Here is a 19,873-nt window from a genome sequence, read left to right as displayed (position 1 = left end):
CATATGTTTTTCTTGGAGGAAGCCAACTCATTTTCAGAGGAGGCTTCACTCCATGGACAGTTTGAAGGAATAATAGCAAGTGGTGGTGGAAGACGACTAATAGGCAAAAGTCAACATCACAAGTCAACATTGTAAGTGGCTTTTAACTCAAAAGCTGTCTGACTGCTATCTTCTAGGCTTTTCAGACACTTTTCCTGTTTTGTTCAGAATAAATCCAACAATTTTCAAAAGGGTGTTTATCCAAACAACAAAGGGACAGCAGTGTATTATTCAACCTTACTGTAACACTATCTCTATACAGATTGCCATTCTTTTTCCTGATAGTAATTTTCTAAAACAACTTATTTGTTTTCTTTTTGTTGTTTTTTTTTTGATTTTTTTTTCAATACAATCCAGAATCAGTGTTTCCACTTTACTGAGCCTAGAAAATCCCTCACTAACCAGGAATCCCTCACTATGGAGTTGATACTGTCTGAGGATGCTGCACTTAGGTCTGCAGATGATCTGAGCAGTCAAGAGGAGATGCCCAGCAAGGACCGACCTCCTTTGTACAGCATAAAAGCACCAGGGCAAAGGAAAAGGGCTTCAATAACCGCAGTGCTGCCCTGGGAGGACAAGGTATCCCTACCCCTCATCTTGGTCCCTGCACCTCCTGGGCTGCGAGTTTCTGCTGCATAGCACAAAGTCCACAATTCTGGATTATTTAAGGCCCTGAACCTGTTACGGTCTATGAGAGGGGACAGTGGTACCGCCACCGCGTCCGGTGCGAGCAGCCGCTCCTATCTCCCTTCAGGTTGCCTGCCGGGTTTAACTGCGAGGGACTGGTGGTGCTGCTGGTTTCAGCGAAGGCTGCGTGGGTGCTTGCTATGGGACAGGCTGTGCAGCCAATGTGGAAGCAATGTTAGACACATAATGTGTGTACTAGCTTTTAAGCACAAATATGAAACTGTGTTTGTGGCGTTTGTAGGGCTTTATATCTGGCTTGGAGGTACTGTGTATATGGTATTTCTAATTTGTCTTGCATCTATTGGCTAAACCAAAGGAATTGACATTTAAATTGTTTCGGGTCTTGGGTAAGTTCTATTTTACCAGGTGATGTCAAGATAAACATTTGATTCGTTCACAGAGGATGAGAGATTCAGACAGAAGAGAAAAGTGAGCAGCTGCAAAGTATTTTCCACGGAGTTTCTATTTCTTATTTTCCTTCTCTGCCTAAAAATTCCCATCAGGTTTTTCCTGTGTGATCTGTGCATCCACGTCTCTGGGCCTTGCAGTAAGGATAAACGGTCAGTGCCAAGAGATAGCTAATCACCTTCATGTTACTTTAATAGCACGCTTTTGGGTTTAGCCATTTACGGTCATCAGAAGATAGATGGAAAGGAGACCAGGAGTCCTGGGCATATCTGACCCTCTTCCACGGACACAACGGGATAAAACATTGCTGGCTGTTTTTGTAAAAATGGCTGAAGGATGAGTCTGTGGGCTAATCTAAACCCTGATGTCTTTAAAAATTGTTCCCTAGTGGGTATAAATCTCTCTTAATGATCTCATGTGGGTTTTATTGTCAAAGCATTTATTTGCTCACTCATAAATTAGCCAGAGGTGTAGCTTGCTGCCGGAGCTTTGGACGACTTGGCTGCCGGTCCTTTGCCTTGCTGAAAAGACTCGAGGCTCGTGCAGGTGTTCAGGTTGCTCTGGCTTTGTCGGGGGAAGCTCTTGCAGTGTTAGTCCAAGCTTTTAAGGAATTTATCTTACTTTCCAATAAAGCAAGACATGTCCAAAACTTACTTCTCCCTGGACAGTGTGACCAGCACTGCAGAGCTGTTTGGAAATCTGAACTGATTTTCATGGGGGTGCAGTGTCCAAATGGGGACCTGGCTCTAAATGTCTGCAGATCACTTAGGTTAGATCTTCAGTGTACAGGAGTTTTTGCTTAAGTGTTTCTTTATTTTGTACTTTGCTTTTAAAAAATGGCCTATAGAAGTCCATTGCTTTGATATATTTTCTTTTTTGCCTTTTGTTTTGGATCTTTTTCATCCTTATCATCAGAAAAATATTTGAATAACTATTATGCGTGCATGGTTTATTTATGAAACTGAGTGACGGTGCAGAGAGATTCAAACTGTGAAAACAAGCAGAAGTGTATTAGTGCTTCGCTCTTCTGTGCTGCTGGGCGTACTGACAAGCCCATGAACCGATTCCTCTTTTGCTTGTGCTTTGGCCAGCACATATCTGTGAAACAACTGGAAAGTGTCAATTGCGATTGTTTACATATGAATAATAAATCTATAATACATATGGATATGGATAAATATATATATATATATTTTAATCATGTTACCAGCACCAAGTTTCCCCTGATTTTTAGACTGATTGTTTACTTTGAGTTTTTTTTTCTTTTTTGGTCTCAGCATGGAAGTAGATGATGATTTGTTTGTTTCCTCAAAAACTTACTGCTGTTCTGGGAAGTTTTCATCTAAATCTCCTTCCACCTGTACTGTTACCTCTGCTTTCGAGTCATGATTCGCCAGCAACGAGGCAGAAGAACTAAACGTGCGTCTTCAGTTTCTCTGACATCCTGTTATCCCGTTAGTGTGTGTGGTTTTTTTATTTTCCTAATGCATATGCCGACTGAAAAACCTCTTGGCCTGTTCTTTTCTCTTTCACCGTTTCTCTGAAATGTGTGTGATGATTGGACCATACAATAGTAATACGCTACGCTGTCATACTTCTTTGCAAAGCAAACGTCATACGCTGTCCAGCTCCTCTCTCTTACAACATATGCTTTGCTCTGTCTTTCCAAGGTTGATTGTCAGTGTAGGGATGCATGGAGTAAATAGCTGACAAGAAATATATTTGTGCCATATGGTTTCAAATATTGTTGAGACATTTGTGATTTTAAGTCCTTCATATTTTTTTAATTTAAGCATATGGTAGTAGTGAGGATGCGAGATAACTTCTGCCATAAAGCAAATGCAGGTTAATGCCAAATGTATCTACAGTATGTATATTCATGGTATCATCATGCAGAGTATTAGCTGGGAAGATAATGCACATCCTGTATACTACAGAAATAGCTACAGCTATATTTTTCCCCATGAAAGAAGTGCTCATTAAAACATTCAGGAGTAATAACGACTTGTGATTCTTCTCTCTGCAAGTTCTGCATAATGGAGTAGTACACATTTGCAACATAAGAATAATGTAGCCACATCTACTTTTATTGCCGAAATGACAAATTGTGTTTTCCAGTTTTGTCTAAGTGAAAGTTGGGTATATTGCCTTAGAAAATTAATATTTGAAAACGCAGTTTGAGGCAGATATTATCGTTGTACTTTAATAATGGACTATATTTTTTTGATGGAATGATCTTAGTTTGTAATGTTCTTAGCTCATAAAAATAATTTTAGTACCAATAATATTTATATTAGTACTAAACATCTTGACAGAGCACTGTAACTAAGTTGATTTTATTGATAGTATTATAGATCATTAATGACAACTGTGCTTGAAAGGAACGTAGAGATGCTCTAAATGAGGCTTTCCCCCATCTTGCTTATTACACTGCTGTTTTTAAAATTACTTATTTTATTAAGGAGGATAACAAATAAATATGTGATGAGAGTGAGCACAGACACCTTGTGAGAAGTACTGCAGAGTAATAGCACACTTAAACCGACTTATGTGTGGCGGTGGTGTTTTGTCCGCTAGTGATAGCTGACTCCTCTGCGTGATGCAGAGAACGTATCTTTTTCAGCTGGAGCCTTTTTTAGCCTCTCAGTCTCTTATCCCGAGGAACTTTTGTAGATTATTTCACCGTCTTGAATAATGTATTTGCACTCATAATCCACAGAAGACTCTGGGGACTTTTAAAAATGATCACTGTCTACGTTGGGCTCTGAGTTCCTGGAGCTTGGCCGTAAAATTGGCAACTCCTTTTCACAGGAAAGCACACGATATTAAAGAGAAATAAAATGTTTTGGCACAGTTAGGGTTTTGCATTTGAGTCGTTATTCTCGCGAGCCAGACCTAGAAATATGATAAAATGATGCGGGAGCATAAAACTGGGCAAAACAATTGATTCTAAAGACTGAGGTTTGATTGTTGGAGAAGACCCACAGAAGTTTTGACCTAAACTCTGTTGGCCAAGGAGATAGCAGAAAAAACCCCAACTCAAACAGGAAAAAAAAAAAAGAGGATAAAAAGAAAATTGGGAATATGGCAGACAGGTGGATAGCAGACTGAGGGCTTCTAATCGTGGGGAGATGTTGCAAGGGTGATGCTTGGTTCAAGTGTAGCAATAAAGGGACACATTAAGCAAATGAGAGCATATAAAACCTTTAATGTTTAATGTCTAGGCAGAGACTGCCTGGAACTGGGAGGAATGTGAAATGCTTCTGGTCTTAAAAAATCTGTCACAGTAGATCTTTCCTCCGTTTATTGGAGGAAAAAGGAGTGAACTGCGTGGGATGGGGAGAAACGAGATCTTTTCCTCTACCCTGAACATGACGAAGCGAAGGACTTAGTTCCTCAGTCTCCACCTCTGTTCCTTTCCTCCAGGGCTGGGGCTTGCCAGTTAAATGACTTCAGTATATTATTGCAGAAACTGTAAAAGCTTAATCTATGGACAGAATTGAGTTATTCAGCGTAGACAGGGCAATGAGCATTTAAAGCATTGAAACTGGCCTCATTTGGAACTGGCCAGCGTTTGGAAACATGTTTCCAAAAAGTAGGACTGCAGAGTTGCAGAAATTAAGTGGCTAAAAAGTTAATTATGAATGGATTACATGAACAGAAAGTGTAGAGTTGATTAAGACCAGTGTGACACTACTGATTATTTTAGGTTGGAGAGGTACCTGGTTTATGGTCCTACTGCAGGGGAAAATGGAGAGAGAAAAGTATGTCCTGGGGGGACCTGATTTGCTATGAGCTCTAGAACAGGGAGGTCTTATGAGCAGAAAACTTGGAAGTTTTCAAACTTCATGAGAACGCAGGTATCTGCATAAAGTAGCAGGATTTATGTAGGTGTTTTCTATGGGCCTCTTCTTGAAGACTCATATCCACAGATCCATTGCTCAAGCTTTTATTTGCAGTTAATAACAAGATAAATTGGTTGAAGATATGTTGTGGACTGCACAAATATTTCTTGTAGCATTTTTGTGGCTTTGCACTATGAACAGGATTATGGGGATATAACCGTCAGTACCGAGCCGAATGGCTGTGAACCCGCAGGCTTTGCCTGGAGCTTCAGTCCTGCTTTGTGGTGGCTGCACCAAAAGAAGAAAAGGGCTTCAAACAAGAGTTTTGTATGGAGTTTGTGGAAAAATCATAAATCACCGCTGATTTCCCTGAAAAATTCATGAGATTCAGGATCACTCTTAATAAATTTAGTCTGAGATTGTAATGAAACCAAAATCCAGATTTTTTTTTTTTTAATATTTAGCTTCAGCCCTTGAAATGCAAGTCAAATGGAGAGTTAAACACTTGTTGGGAAGATTTTTCCCGACAGTCGAGGTTGTCATCTCCTGATGCCCGCAGACCCCCGCGCAGGGATCCCCAGGGCGTGGGATCGCGCCCCGAATCTGCGGTGTATGCAGCAGTCCCCCGTTTTCCTCTCCCAGTTCCAGCTCCCTCTCATTCAATTACTTTCCCATACCAGAACTTTGCTACAAACTATACGTTTGAAAAAGAGGAGAAAGGCCTTCAGGAGGTATATCTTTATTATTCTAGAGAAGATAACATTTCAAAAGCAAGGCGAAACAGGGAGACAGGAAAATAAGATTAGTGAAAGACACAGTATTATGGACGAGCACGGTGACAGAGACTGATTATAGCTTAAAAGATTCTGTCCTTAAAAACAGAAAAAAAAATCAAACCTTCAATCAGAGCATTTCAGAAATATTATATAATAATTTACCCACTCTCTGGAGCTCTTGTACTCCCCATGCTGTCTCTAATCTGCGGTAAATTGGTTTTGATTAAAAGTCTTCCTAACAGGAAAATCACTGTTTTGGGGGAAAGATGAGGGGAACTTTTTTTTTTTCTTTTCTTCCCTCTCTCAGCAGAAGCTCCTTGATTTTATATTCTGTGTCCCTGTATACAGTAAACAGCCTTCTCTCCAGGGGTGTCCTTACCATTCAGGATGCCTATGCTAACATCATGACCCGCACATATCCAAACGTGCACAAATGCTTTATGTTTGGGATAAAACAATAGGAAATTACAGGAAATAATTGAGAATTCTGCAAATACTTTACTAGAGTTCGTGGGGTTAGGCTGGCATTTTTGTTCAGTTCTGATGCCGAATAGGTGAGCAAACACGAGCGATGGGATTAAAGACGCAACGCTTGATTTCTCGACAGACTGCGTTTGGCCTGGTACAGGAAGCAAACATAACTGAACCATAGTCATCAAAATATAAAACAAGCCTCAGAAAGTAACTACTGGGATGTTTGACGTTTGAATATTGTGCCTACAATCAAATTCGTGTGAAACTTTAGAAACGCCTATGCAAATTTGTGACTATTTGATCGATATCGCTAATGTTAGCGTTGATCAATAATAGCGATGTTTCCTCTGACTTCTGCCCTGGAGTAACGCGATGCGACGTTTGGTGCCCCGGTTCCTGGGGAGGAGCTGGGTGCCTGGTGCTGCAGGGAGCGCCGGGTACCTGCGCGGGGCAGGTGTCCCCCCCTTTCCCAAGGGCGTTTCGGGGAGCCCTCTTCCCTTTGGCACCTGAATTACTTGTTCACATGACGAGCAAAATGTGGATTGGAGGTCCTGGGGATTGCATGTAGCTAATACTGTGACTTTCATTTATTGTGTTCAGAAAGCCGTGGCTGGGGTTTAGGTTTCTCTTTGCCTGCACTTTGCTTAGCAGACTAGGATGATGCAAATACACCTTGTTTTTGTTTTCCGGTTACTTTGAACAGCTGATTTTGTAGTTGCTTGAGCATGCATTTTGGAAGATAAGAGGGTTGCTTGGCAACTAAACTGCCGTGTTTGCACTAGTACCTGCGGTGCGGTTTCCCTGCATCCTGAGGAGCGTGCAGGAGTGTGTGTCTGCGATGCTTCTATTTTTGTTTTCTGCTCATATCACTGGGCACTAAGGTTTTATTTTGTTCCTCGCTTATGTTGTTGTCATGCCTAGGCATCTGAGCAGGCAGCAGGAGTGCTCGTGCCGGGGAGCATACAACTGCCGAGCAAAGTTACAGCCCTTTCCCCAGAGATTTTGCAAACTAAGCTGATGACATACTCACCCTTTGCGGCTGATAAAGCAGAACTCTGTCTGTGGCCCTTCCGTTCTCCCCTTTTAAAACTGTAGTTTATCCAACTTTCAAATCGCAGGAGACATCATCACCTTCTCAGTTAGTGCTGGAGGATCTTGGGCTGCATCCTCGAGAAGCGATCCTTAATGTAGAGAACCCGTTTGGGCAAACGTTGTTATCCAAGAAGCGAAAAAAAATGTTGCAAGAAGCTCTGAATGCCACAGCGGAAGTGAAGGTACCTGTAACGTAGTCCCAGAACAAACTAACAAAGTGGGTTCATAAAGTGCCAGTTTAGATGAGTCAAGCGGTTCCAGTTAGAAGATTGATTAACATGAGGACTGAGGGTCCTCGTAGTCTTTGGTCTTTCTTAGACTACTGACAAAGAGAGTGCTAAATGATCGCGCGCACAGAAAAAAAGGGTTGTAGTATGAAGCCACTGAATTTACAGAAACTGTTGTTATAGGCAGAGACTATAACCAAGAAAAATAACTTTCAGAAACATCTATCTGATTTTTTTTTTTTAAAGTGAGTCTTCAGGTAACAGGATCTATCTTTTATTAATGGCAAGCTGAGCTAATCCACTAATTTTCTGAATTTAGAAAAGGCCAGGAAGTATTGCGAGATTAGTCATGCTACAGGATATAACGTACACACAAAATGCTATGTTTTATTCATTGCTGATATGCTAAGAGTATTTCTAAATAGACAGGTCCTCATAGTCTTCCTATACCACGTCTAAGGACAGTTTATACGAGCACTGCCCTGACAGCACCTTTGGAGGCAAAGTTGCTTTGTAAGTCTAGCTTCCCAAACCTTTGCAAACTGAAAGTGGCTTTCAGAAAAATAAAGTAATCTGCAACTTTAAATTTACCACTTGACTGCTTCCTAATGCACTATTTTCCCTGCGCGGTGTCCACTGAATGAGGGTGGTTTACAGCGAGTATTGGCGGTGGCGTTCGTAAGAGGTGAGCGACTTGGCCAAAGAGCTTCCCCCCAGAAAACTGTATTTTGAGAGAAAAAGAGAGTTCTGAGCAACGCTGTTATCCGTTTTCATATACTTGCTTGTAAAAAAAACTATTTCCAGCTACTTTGAGAAATGCACTCCCTTATTCTAGTGACTCGCGCTCCTCTCCCCATCCTGCGAGGTGCTTCTAGCACCGGTTTGGGAGCTGCAGCCTGGTCCCAACGTCCCCGACCTCCCCGCGCTGTGAGTCCGTCGTCTCGCGTGCGATGGCCCCGTCGAGGCTAACGTGGCCTTCCCTGTTCAGCCCGTTCCAGTTTTTGCCTTGCGACACCTGAAGCACGCGTGTTGCACGCATGTGCGTTGGCATCTGTCAGGCTGTGAAATAATTGCCAAAGGGATGGGGCTTGTAAAGTCGTTTTAAGCAAGACCAAGCCGAAGGCACGGGCACATGAGTTCGGAGCCGTTCTCAATCACACGCGCACGCCTGGAGACCCCCCTGGTTTCTTCCCTTCTATTTTCACCCAGGAATTGCAATTACGCACAGAAACGATCCAGTCGCTGATCAAGGAGCAGCTCGGTGCAGGCAATTGCAAGCTTGGGAGATGTTAAAAAAAAAGTGCCGCCACCAGCACCCCGGTGCCTGCGCATAAATATGCAAGCAACGGGCTGCGCCTGGAGAAGTGCGCGAGGCAGCCTAATAGGTCTTTTCCATTTCATTGCCTATGCATCTGTGTGTAGCTGGAGGCTGGGAATTAAAAGAAGCAATTTGAGGGAAATTTTCAAATGTCGGAAGCACTTTGATCCTTCACCTCTCAAACTTTGTCAGCTCGGAGAGGGGAAAAAACGTAGGGAGGATGCTTCTCCCTCTGAAGAAACCAGGGAGAGGGTATGCAACGCCGTATTTGTATGCAGTGTTTTTGCACACGTTTTGCCACGCGTGGCCCATCAGTGTATCCATCTGCCCTTCAGGCAAAGGCAATCAGATAAAGGCAGAAGGACTGGTTTTACGGCACTTACAGATAGAGCTTCTGTTTCAAATCCCCTACGATAAACTGTGGAGGGCAGCTCCCGTCACACGCTCTAGGTGATTTCTTTGGCTTTGCTCTTGGGCCTGTAAAAAATATGAGACAAATATTATTTTATTTTTAAATGTAGGCATTTTAGCATGGAAGGGTTCAGTAATTAGCTCAGGTTAGTTTTAGGAGGTGAACTGATTGCTTCCTCCTGCTTCACCCTCCTGAGGGAAATTTTGATCGTAAAATTCAAAGGCTGACCTTGGTTCCGGTTTTATAAGGAGTATTGCATTCAGTTTGACCTTCACAATCTAGATTGAAAAAAGATGAAAGGATTAGCTGAAATTGAATACTATGCCTAGCGTCCAAGAAGGGGGAAAAATAGCTTAAACCACAGTACGTATAAATTATACATGAGAAGCCTTGTATGCTAATATTATAATCTTATGTCACCAGGCTTCTTGCATTAGCTGTGTGTGTAGGTGTCTTAATAGGTGAATAGTAACAGTCGCTTTAAAAATAACACATGCAAGGAATAGTCTTGGGGGGAGGAGAAGAATATTTTTAATAATCTGAAAATTGAAACCACATTAAGTATTTGCAAAAGCATACAGTGTCATGTAAGTACAAGATTCGTCCGTAAGCTATAGTGCTTTTCCACCTGCTTCCTTTTTTTGGTTTTTTTTTTTTTTTCTTGCCAGCCGCGAACTTATGTAAGTCAAAATTTCATGGAGGGAAACGTGTTACGCTCTCCATGCCTTCCAGCCGGACGCGGAGCTTTGGCGCGGTTCAGGCTCGGGCTGCGTCGTCGCCCTACTCAGGGTCCTTCTCGTGCGCAGCGGGATAGCCTGAAGGCAAGGCACGCTGAATAATTCGTCTGGCGGGTTGTTTCCATCAAACAATTAGTGCTGCAGTTATCCCTGTGATTTGTTACCAAGATTCCCCGCGTGAGAAAGGCAAGTAAAGTTTGACCCTAAATAACTTCCAGGATCTACAAACAGGTCTGGAACGTGAGTAGAGCAACTTCCACGTTTCCGCTCCTGGGCAGGCTTCGGTACTGTTCCCCAGGAGACGCAGGGTTCTCTGTGCTGGACTTGAGTTCAGTGTTTGTTCTTTTAGTTTGCATTATTTTTTAAAAACACTTTGTTGTTTCTGTTAAAATAATTATGATAATTAAGAATACAATATTTAAGGAATGGCAAGAAGTATCAGTATGGAAAATCTGCAGGTGGAGAACGGGGATACTTAGAGACTTTCCAGTGGTGTGATTTCTGACGACAAAAAATGTGTTTTCTGTAGAACTAATTCTTGCTTATCACAGAAAAACCATGTTAAAACTTTTTCTATACAGAGCATTTTTCTATCTTGATCAAGAGTATAGCGGTATCCCATGATAAATGTTAAATATAACATTACTTTCCTTAGACGTTCATAACAGTGACTCAGCATCATGTCAGTGTGAAAATTGACCTCTAAATCTGTCTGGAAATCCTATGTCGTAACTCAGCTGTTAACTTGAAAAATCTCGGCTGAAGTTACCTGACTAGAATTACTCTTTGGGAACCAAGGTTTGGCTGTTATTCCAGCACGTCTAATGTTTCTTGGAATCTTTTGCTTTTGTCACTAGCATTGATGCTCTGTTCTCCAAAGTGGTTTTTTTTTTTTTTTTCTGAAAACTTCTACAGTTACGGTAGGAGTCAGTATTTTCACAATAGTTAGGTTAGCAGGCCAAGATTTTTTTTTTTCTTTCCAATCCCCAATTTTTTTTTCTTTTAAGCCTTGCTAATTCCATTCCCCAGAATTGACATCGCTGATACGCCGCCTTTGACAAACTGCGGCCCCTCAGCTGTCACTGCTGGAATTTTTATCTTGGCAGCAAAACCTGGGAAGACCTGTATAATCTTCAGTGTATTTATAGTGCCGATTTGATTTATTGTTAGCTCTGACACAGAGGTGCTGACTGTCAACATATAATATGCCTATTGATTAAATCAGACGAGAGAAGACACCAGAGATAATGAGAAAACAGAGCCTCCCCCAGGATGGGCGAGGGCTGATGTTCTCCCCTCCATCCCCCATGGACCCCCATGGACCCCCATGGGCCCTTTCGAAACCTTGAAGCACAAAGCGCCCTGTAGAAGTAAGGGCCAGAAATACAGGGTCGTTTGAAATGCTAATCCTGGCTTTTGTTCACCAGTGCACAGGCTAGGCTAAGCCAAATTTTCAAAAAACTTTCAAATGGAGGAGGACAGCAAGGGGGACTTCTTCACGTCTTCGGAGGGGTAGGGAAGCTGCGGCTGCCTCCGGCCTTCAAGAGGACATGTGAAAACTTGAGGTCCGAAGGGCGCAGTGTTTTCCAGAGCCTGTGTCCAGGCTGCGCGCTCTATTTCTTTGCGACATGGCAGCTCCTGACGTCTACGTAGAGACCGCAGCGACCGCAACGGCTTGTCTGCTCTGCGCTCTAGGGCTGGGAAACCACTGACGTGTTTTGGCCTGGGCTTTCTCTTCCCCTCTCCCCTTATGCATTTTAATGTCAGCAACTTCAAGTGCGTTTCAATGTGTTTTCCAGTTTTTGCTGTGCATCTTACTGGCACGTGCTGTAGTAACATGCTGAGCGTGACTTCTCTTTCTGGACACCGTAAACCAATAACATTTTAAAATAGCATAGAAAATGGGTTGGCCAGCTCTTTTTTGACAACGGAGCTGCCTATGCATCCCAAGCTTGAATTGCTTCAATGACTATAAAGCATGCGTAGATCAGGAATGGGCTGTAGCCCTCTAGAAGCTTACATATCGTTGTGCGCTTATTAAGGAAGGTTTTTTTTTTTTTTTTACAAAACTAGTTTAAAAATAATAATAATAAAAAAGGCAACCTGATAAAGAGCAAGGAAGATGGAAGGGGAAAAAGTCTATGAAAGGGGTGAATAACCGGCGTTTTCCTAGCCTGACTTTACACAGTGCTTAAGGTTTCAGGCCAACATGAACAAATGGACTGGGTGATGAATGCTCTCAGTAGAATTGATTTTTCCTCTTTGATAAATTTAACACTAGCATAGCTTAGAAATATTTTAAAAAATATAATAATAATAATATTAAAATGCCAAAAGGAAATACATCTTTATTAGGGGAGAATCTCTCTGTATTCCATGTCAATAAGTACATTGAATTCATTAAATCACAGCCTTGGATGGTTTCTCCTTCTCGCTATGATGGCAAATGTTTCCAGTGAGGCCAGCTCACGCAGGTGGGTTCCCGGTGGCGGAGAGGGGGTCGTTTATGCTCGGTACTAAATAATTTGGGTGTGGTCAGGATTATTGATTGGGTTAGCCAGAGGACATCATAAACATCCTTCTGGACTCAATGTCCTGGTAAGGCTTTCCCGGGTGTACAAATCCTCGAGACGCCGCGCTGTCCCTGGAGCGTGTTTGGACTCAGCGCAACAGCTACCAAATGTCCCGCTTCCCTCCGCGAGGCCGCAGGGTTTTCTCGCGTCTGCGAAAGCGAGGGGGTAAGACGAGCGAGCAAGGCACTGTCTTCGTGATAAAAAGGCTTATTTTTTCTAGCAGAAGCAGTTTTTAAATGGACTGAGATGTTGGCGATTAGTTTGGCAGCTCTGCGTCTTTCGTAAAACCCTTCACTATCTATATATGGAAAAAACCCGTAACCATATGTACGTATATACGGTATTTTTTCTTACCCTGGGGGACATGCGTCCTCATTCAATTCTGAAAATAAAATGTGCCATTTTGGTGCTGAATTTTCTCCAAAATTCAGCTTGTTAAAGGATTCGGAGCTGCATTTAGTTAGAAAGTTAGTGAATTGAGTTGTCCTCACTGACATCCGGGCTGTCCTGCTGGCAGGATTGTAGCCGTGACCTTTGCCAGAAACATGAATTGGGGAATCTCCTGCTGGAAGCTGAGAGTACGTAATCAGCAGAGTACCCAGGCTGAGCCTTGGGATGATTCTCCTTTTTTTAAAAAAAAGTAAGAGAATTCTGAGAAGTGTTTTTTTGTTAAATATTTCAAATGGATGGATTGTTTTTCTGCATTCATTTGATAATACAAATGCTCTTTCTGAACGCTTGTTTTGCATTTTTCTTTAGAACATAACGAGAGGCACATTGAGATCATACTTGTTTATTACATGATTAGGAAATTGTTAATGGAGAAATCAGAGTTGAAAACTTCAAAGCCTTCTTAACAGCAATGTCTATCATACTTGAAAAAAATCAGAACATTTTTATTGAGGGAATATATATTTTTTTACTGAGGCGAGCAGAGAAAAAAACAAATATTACTGATATTTGCCTTTACACTTGGAGACCTAGTTCTTGGTCTGGGATTTCCTGAGTCCTAGTTCAGAGCCGAAACACTAATCCATCCTACTTCTTTTAATGCAAAGAGGTGAAAGTTGCTTTTTACTGCTGATAAGAATATTCATTAGAATAAAGTTATATGAAAATAATAATGTTATTAACTGTTTATTATAATTCATTTCAGTTAATACTGTTACATAGAAGTCCTGTTTTCCCTAATTTGAAATTAATGACTTTATTATCCCAGTTTCCTCTTTAGGTATCTACTGTTACTTTCCTTATAGTGCAGTAATATACAGTATTTCAGGTATCCCCATACTGAGCCTTTGTACATAGCCCTATAAAGCCATATAACTTTTAATTTGTGGGTAAGAACTTTTAATGGGACCTTAATAATCTGAGATTTTTCTGTTTGTCTCTGGACACCAGTATGAGTATCTGCTTAACGTAGTCATGGAGGTACTTCATGAATTCAAGTTAATCCAATATTTCTAAAAACTTCATAGATGCTGTACTGTGAAAAAATGTACTAACCAGGACCAAAACTTTGTGTGGAGAGAGAACAGTGTGACCCAGTCAATGAATTAATCATCATTTGCAACTTAGATCATGTGCAGCAAGAATTGTGAATGGAAGCAGCTCATCTTTCACAGGACTTGTACAGGCAGGATGCTCTCTGAGAGCTTTCAAGAACAGAGCTTTCAAAATTGCTCAAAAATTGCTTATTGTACATCTCACCTCTTTCAAGAGAGTGTACTGCGAATCCCTTCGCTTTGCCAGGCTTTCCAAACTCTCCAAATAGATGTATGTTAAAAAGGTTTCTTTTATTTTTTTTAAATGAGCAATGCTAGAAATAAAAATATTTGCCATTTTGAGGGGTTCTTCTGAATTAAAGATGAAAGCACCGGCAGGCGCAGTTAATTCATTAATCAAAGACACTCTGGATGGGGCCATGTTAATATTGTCTGAAATTTTTATTTGGGGAACCCAAAGAGACTTAAATTGCTGATTCATATTACAGCTATGGAGGTGATTCTTTTTGTAGGGCTGCAAGCCTATGCACAGAGCTAACATTGAATGCCCGAGGTTAAAGTAGCTGGTCAGTCATTTAAATTTCCTAAATACCTGGTTCTTTTCCTTGAAAACTAGACTGGATCCTTGAATACTAGTGTATATTAATAGAAAAAAAATCTATGATAATTCATATTAAGTTTAGCTGCAGAGTTTCCATAGAGATGATGTTTAGCATAAAAATAGCTGAAACATTTTGACATTGGTTGTGAGACTATAGTTCATAACACCCTATTTTACTACTATTACTCACCCTGAGCAATACTGAAGTATAGAAATAAATCCTTCATTTCAATAGGACAACTTGCGTAATGAAATATGCAAAGGTAATACAACCTGGCTCTAGTTTTAAATTAATAAAAGACTTGAATTCTTTAAAAATGTTGATATACAACTTAGTTTGATTCGTCAAAGATATGTTAAGCTGAATATTTTGACGTAAACTTCTACAAATGGGTTAGATGTTTATAGATCTATGGGGTAGGGCAAGAGAAGAAGATAAAAGTTCATATAGAGATTTGAATTTTGTGGAAGAAGGCATTGATTTTGGTTAGTTTATAATATTGGCACTGGCTGCCGGAATATTTTCAGAGTAGTTTAAAGTGTTTCTAGAGGCAAAACAGAATTATCTCCCTGAACAGCTTACTGAGCAGCCGACATGAACAGAGAGCTTTTCTGGGCTTCATCCTAGAAAAGGAGCCAAATCTGATGAACGCTGGTGAAATCTAAGATTCAGTGATTATAATATCATTACACAGGAAATGTAGTCTGGGTTATTTGCATTGCATGGTAGATTTTTAGCGAGGTGGAGTTGGACGTGCAGGCTGAAGGCAATCCCCAGTGTTAGTCCCAGGTTAAAGAGCACCTCTCTTTCAGCAAGGGAAGAAATGAAACCTGCAGTGTGATGCTGGTGTTAAAAGGCGATGGTTGGGCTGCAGTCAAGGCAATCAACCCCTGCACTGGGGACGTTGCCCGTCATGGCGGTGACGCTGCTCAGGTGGCCACAGGGAGGAAGCTTGTCGTCAGCCTTGGTGGCTCTGTGGCTGGGTGGGGACGGCGGTCCTTGGTGCGTTCAACTGAGGGTAGTTTCAACCGATTTAGCTGGGATTAAATAACAGAAAAACTCACTGCTGAGTTGTGGGAGAGGAGGCAGCTGGCTGAGTGTGCAGATGGTCAGTCCAAGGTTACGTACCAGTCCCTCAAGTCCAGGAAAGCGAATGGAGAAACTCTGAATTACTGATGGCCGTTCTTTACTGCCATCTGATGCTGTACATTTTACCTAAAATCTATCATTCGTACACATCTGGCAAGCCTGGATAAAATTTAGCAAAGCCTACTTGGCTGAACCATGCGTATATTCAACCAATTTCATACAGTTCATTTCTTGAGGGAAATAATTTTTATACTGGCTCTGGAATTGCTGCAATATGATGCATGTCCAGTTTGACCGTAGCTTAGAACTGTTTTAATTTACTTATATTATATACCATATGTTCTCTCTTTGTGCAAAACACTATACCAAACAGTTGCATGCTGTTGTCAAATATTTCCTTTAGGAGTAATGCCATTTCATTTAAATGCCAATCTCCATAGTTCTGCTCTGTTTCTGCAGAATGTATAGGTCAGAGACAATTTTAGTCTAGTAGCAACTTGACTTTTTTTCCTTTTGGGTGCAAAAGTGCCTCTGTAATTCAAGTTGTCAAAAAAGGTATGTAGACAATGTGTTACTGCTATTTAGCTACCTCCTTTTATGTACTTCTGATAGAAAATATTTAGTTTTCAAACCGAAAAGCTTTTCTAGGGAAATGAATGTGCTTCCTTTTTAACTACATATACTAGTTCAAGCTAATATCCTGCAGTGCACAGATACCCCCAGATTTAAAATTAAATTGTTTTGTCTTCAGGAAATGAAGATAATCAAGTGATTAGTGGACTGTGTGACTAATTAGGACACTTGACTTTCATTTCCAGTGGATGCCAATGACCAGTGAATCTCTGCATCTGTGAAATGAATGCAATTATATCTGTACAGGAGGTGCTACAAAATTGCTTTGGGATAGCTAAATAAAAAAAAAAAACACTTCAAAGGAGCAAAACAGCAGGAGTTGTGGTGGGGTCTGCGGCTGGAAATCCTGAGCTCTGAGGAACTGAGGGTGGCTAGGACGCTTAGTTAGGAAGGCCCTAATGTACAGCTGAGGAAGCAGGTGAGTAATTACAAGGGCTAATTCATAAATTTTGAGAAATATGCTGAGAAGATCTTGCAATGTATTAATCTGTCCTTATTTGCAACAAGTACTAATTTCTGTCCTGTGTAACATATTCAGCTGCTTTGCTGTAATAATTTATTTTGTTTGTTGTTTGTCCTAGCTACACTGCAGTGAAATAGGCAGTAATGTTCAGCCCATCTGAGAGTTGGGTGTTTAGTGACCGCTAGGTGAAATATAATGTTAAAAAGTAGGTACCTTTTGTGAATAATTCCTAGGAAATTAAATAAATCCTTAAGGTGTGTGATTACAAAAGTAGTTGAATTTTTTTCCTGCTTAACTGTATATTGCCATCCTTTAAAGTACTGTTACTTCTTATAGAGACTACAAAGTAATTTTAAGTAGGCATTTTAGACAATTGAAAATTCTAATTTGCATATTTAGGGTGATTTTTTTGTTTGTCAGCACTAATTTTGCCCTTTTTTTTTTTTTTTTGCTCTGATGTGTATGTACTGCTTATCTTCTTTATAAAGGACAAAGATAAACCAATATCACACTAATTGAAGCATAATTAAAGTGTCCTGATACTTCAGCAACAACATTAGAAATGTGGAACTGGAAGCTGAAAGGGTTGATTCCAGATGAGATCCTCACATCTTCCAGACAGCCGTGGTGATTTCAAATTTAATTTGCATGAAGCAGACAGTAGGTAGCTGGAGGTCAGGTGGCACCTAAAGCAAGTGAATAACCTGATGCCTGATCTGGAGTCCAGGTACTGCCAGGATGTGCTGTAGCTCGTTGTCGTGATTTGTCGTTATTGTAGTAGAGACTCAGGTCTACAAGGCAATGGTGTGCAGACAGTTCTTCACCAAATCCTACAATACTAGGGGAAGATAAACCCAATAAAACTAGCAGAAGGAAGGTTTAAAACAGCACAGTTGTGCACAGCAGGTAGGGAATATCACTTGCTGCCACAGGAAGTTGTGGAGGCGGATAGCACGGGCAAGTCCAAAAGGGCATTGGAGAAACCTGTGAACATCAGGTCCATAAACAGATGTTGATGGGCAGGGATGGTCCAGCCTACGAACACAACAGTTCCTGGACCGTACTGTAAAAAAAAATCCATCTCCTTGCACCCTCCCAAAGCTCCATTTCCTTCTGCCCCTCTTGGAAGTGGCAAACTGAGCTACACGGACCATTTGTTTAATCATATAAGGAATTTCTTATGAAAAAGAAGGCTTTTCTGATGAGCTGTGTCTTAGCTGCACTGTAGATTTGTTGATCTCAAAATAATGAAATAATACTGTGATAATTCATACTTGGGGTGGTTAAATTTGCAATCACTGAAAAAATGATAAGAGTTTTCCCTATCTATGCTATGCTAAAATCACAGATGGAGTAATGTCTGAAACCATATTAAATACTTTAATATGTGCTCCCCTGTAATGTCTGCCATTTTTATTTTTTGTTGTAATAGATAGTCCTGCTGCTGCCCACCTTCTGAACATATTTTCACAATATTTCATTTATTAAAAAAAGTAGAAAATGAGTTACAAAAAGCACAGTAATTGGAAGAACAGTAGTATAAAAAAAACTATTGGCACCCATGCCTGTAAGGGCCTGCCCTGTACCTTGTGTCATTAAAATTTTGATTTAAAGCATCCATCACTGGACTACTCTTTTCTTAAAATTGCTGTAAAATCAGTAACAACAAAATAAAATGGTGGGGAACTGAATTTTAAGGGCTTAGTAGTATAACTGGAAAAGCAGGAAACAACCTGGGTTTGGAGAGGAGAGAGGGCACAAGTAGCAAGGGAACTTTTGCTAAAAAGAGTCCTCTACTTATTGCTAAGCAGCAAAATTAGCCAACGTCCTCCAACAGCTGCAGTATCTCTATACAGATGCGCAGCTCCCAAATGAGCACCTTATGGTGGTGAGCAGCGAGGAATGTCAGAGCCTGCTCGGCTGCCAAAATCGGCACAGCTCTGCCGAATTTAGGAGCGACTTTGGCCCATGGAGTCAAGTGTAACGTGATAAGGTTTGACAAAGCCAAATCAGAAACAGCCAGTTCAGAAAACGGTTCAGAGAAAACTAATTTCAGAACATATTTGGGTTGCCAGCGGCAGAGCAAAAGGATGAGGTGGTTTCTAGAGTCGCTGACGTTGGCTCATGAAAAAACCTAATCATGGTCCCACTGAAGTAATCTGTGATCATTTTGCTTTTATGGAAACAGGTTCTGGAAACGCTGTATTTTATTTGGTAGCCAAAATGTGTGTTGTTACAGTTGTAATTTTTGGAATTGTTTTTAGCAATTTATTCATCCTATTATCAGTGAAAAGAGAGAGAACAGCAGCAGACACTTGGTCTTTCTGTGAGATTATTGGAAAACGTTTATCTGTTTTAAGTTTTCTTTCTACGAAAGAAAAATATTGAAAATGTCAATCTACATTATTTTTAAGTGTTTTTCTTTCTATTTTTGTCAAGAAAAGGTGATAATTGCTTCACGTTTTCTGAGAAAAGTTTTAGCTTGAAGCCATAACTTACAGTACTACTTGCAGACATCGCTGAGTGAAGTTTCAAGAAAAGGATACGGAAAAATTAGAAAGACAGGGCTAAAACCAACACTTCATTACATGTTTTATTAAATGAAAGAGTTGACTTTTTCATGCTTGGTTGTAGAGGAGTGGTTACGTGTGTTTGATTATTCAACGAAAGTGGTGTTTGCTAATTTCTGATGGTCTTTGCTCATTTAAAATGACAAAAAGTAACTGCGAAAGGTCTGATTGTCAAAAATATTGGAGCTGAAAGGGTCTGAGTTGCTAGAATTGCATCTTTCGCTTACAAATGAAGGTTTCTCTTCCAAAGAAAATGTGAGAACTTACTGAAAATGATAGGGGAACTTATTCTTGACAATTTACTATTAATCCTGAAGTTTGCAATGTAATCTTGAGCTGCTTTCAGTTGAGCAATGAGAAGCAATCACTGTGCCTAGAGCTGCACGTTCTTCTTCTTCTTCTTCTTTTTTTTTTTGTGTGGAT

At 40.7% G+C, this 19,873-nt stretch overlaps 1 long non-coding RNA gene across 6 annotated transcripts in view; it reads left to right on the top strand.

Moving 5' to 3' along the window:
• The window catches only part of LOC104140030 (uncharacterized), a 163,332-nt gene that overhangs the window by 99,491 nt on the left and 43,968 nt on the right, over positions 1 to 19,873 (top strand). Inside the window, exon 10 of one of the 6 annotated variants that reach the window (XR_693209.2) lies at positions 397 to 2,328. The exons of the other annotated variants lie outside the window; for them this stretch is intronic. This is a non-coding gene — a long non-coding RNA (uncharacterized lncRNA). Of the gene's footprint in view, positions 1 to 396; positions 2,329 to 19,873 lie in introns of those variants that run through there. 6 annotated transcript variants of the gene reach the window in all.

The sequence above is a fragment of the Struthio camelus genome, chromosome 9 (genome assembly GCF_040807025.1).
Source record: "Struthio camelus isolate bStrCam1 chromosome 9, bStrCam1.hap1, whole genome shotgun sequence".
NCBI classification, from domain to species: Eukaryota; Metazoa; Chordata; class Aves; order Struthioniformes; family Struthionidae; genus Struthio; species Struthio camelus.
Note: the sequence above shows the minus strand (reverse complement) of the source record. Positions and strands in the feature narration are given on the sequence as shown.